Below are 2500 nucleotides of genomic sequence, written 5' to 3'. Positions count from 1 at the left end.
ATTTCAGACTGGAATGCTTTACATCAGTAATGCACATTCAAACAATTGTTTTTTGGCATCGCAATAGCCAACTCGTAGACGAGCAAACTATCGAAAGCCTACATACGAAGCATTGGCTTTTGCACCTTTATACTATGTAGGGATAATCATATTTGTTTTGGCAAAACATAATTCATAAAGTGTAGATTCACGTATATTTTTTTTAGAAAAGCGACAATTAGAGGTAGGAGTAGTAGCAAGTACTGAGTTTGGATTATTAGTTTCATAGATGTGCAGAAAAGGCAAATTTAATTAAATTGCTTTTTTTCTCGTCAACGCTCGGTTTTAGTTTTTAGATCAGTATTTTGTAGAAAAGCAAAGTGCCATAAATCCCGTTTGTGAGACTTTTAAGTGAAAAAGAAACCTGAGAAACTCCCACTTGAAATAGCGTAGGTTCCCGTGTGAAACCAGGGGCATCATTTGTGTGTGTGTGGGGGGGGGGGGGGTAATTGCCCGAGAGACTGATTACATTCAAACGATTTCCCCCCCACCCCCAAAAAAAAAAAAAAAAAAAAAAATATACCTATATAGCTCTGGTTGAAGCTCCTAGAATAGTTAACAAAAAAACAAATAAAAAAAATCTTGCTCCTCCCCCAAGAAAAAACTGAAATGATGCCCCTAGTGAAACTAGTAATTTAAAATTTAGGTATATCGAACATTTACAGACTTACTCAGTTTGAAATAGGCGGTGTTGATACATGCACTGGTTACATTCTCCATGATCAGTAATAGTGAATTATTAAAAAATTAACAAGGCCTATCATTTGAAATCCTTGACGTAGATCTTAGTGCTATTTTTTGTCCCATTTGTATCATTATATACTGTCGAGCTTACTATTGTTCATCGATGATAGTCGCATTTGTAATAATATATTGCGATTTTGAGTCTTTTCATATGACGGAAATGGTTCAGCAAGAAAATTAACGTCGGACATATATGACTGTTTTAGGAAAGTAAATGCTGAAAAGGCTAATATAGATGTTTACAATATTTTACTGTTTCCCCACATAAAGATGATCTTTTAAAGTAAAATATGCTTTATTGTTGAATGTTAATAACAGATAAATAGCTAAGCTGTGTAAATATCTATGCTGTGAAAACAAATTTGAGAGTATTCAGTGTAAGTAGTTAAAAGATTTTGTTACTTATGAATATACTACAACCAAGTCTTACTCTTACTTACTAGACTGCTTCTAAATTCCCGAACTCTGGAGTTATAGTGGTGCTCATTAGTTCCAAAAGGTTGGAAATCCTTACTATATTGGTATCATTGATTATGCAAATAATTGAGCGCTGATGACAGCAATAGTGACTAAATATCATATTTTATTCAAGAACCAAGATAAATTCTGTCTCTATCGCAGATGTAATTGTGGAACCCGGCCGACCTATTGGCCCATTGCTGGTCAGTGACGTCACCAACACGAGCGTGACACTTTCCTGGAATCCGCCTGAGTACCTGGGCGGCGGCACTCTCACCTGTTACATCATAGAAGCCAGGCTGATCACGTGTGGCGATATTATCAAGTAAGTTGTTGGAGAAAATGTAATCTCATAAAGCGAATTACGTGTATCAATAAATGCCTGTAATCATAAAGTTCTGTATTTTCCTATAACACAATATATAATATATATAAACATAGATTTATATGTTTATTTGTATATATATATATATATATATATATATGCACACACACATACACATACACGCACACGCACGCGCACGCGCACGCACACCCACACCCACGCACACGCACACGCACACCCACACCCACCCACACCCCACACCCCCCCCACACACACACACACACACACACACACACACACACACACACACACACACACACACACACACACACACACACACACACACACACAAACAAACACATGCACACTCATGCACTATATATATATATATATATATATATATATATATATATATACATATATGTGGGTGTATGTGTGTGTGTGTGTGTGGTTATGTATATATGTGTACAATATGTGTACATTTGTGTATGTGTGTGCAGTTATGTATATGTGTACAATATACACATAAATATCAGCTTGCAAATATAGGCCTATGTGTGCACCCTAATCTTTGCATCATCATCCCCAGAAATATCGAGATCGCGGACGCCGATCAGACCACATACATCGTGGACAACCTGGAGACCAACAAGGTATACGTGTTCCGAGTGTATGCCGAAAATGAGACCGGCATGGGCGACGCTCTCATCCTCAGAACGCCTGTCCGGGTCAAGGAGTTCATCGGTGAGTACTGCTTGCGGGTCTTATCGTTCGGTTTTGAACAGAATTCGATGCTCTGGAGGAAGAAAAAAATGGATTTGGTTATTATTTCACCTACTATTGAATATTTTGTTTGGTGTTCGTATATATATATATATATATATATATATATATGTATATATATGTATATATATATGTATATATATATTTTTT

Source organism: Penaeus chinensis, chromosome 16 (assembly GCF_019202785.1).
Source record: "Penaeus chinensis breed Huanghai No. 1 chromosome 16, ASM1920278v2, whole genome shotgun sequence".
Classification (NCBI taxonomy): domain Eukaryota; kingdom Metazoa; phylum Arthropoda; class Malacostraca; order Decapoda; family Penaeidae; genus Penaeus; species Penaeus chinensis.
Note: the sequence above shows the minus strand (reverse complement) of the source record.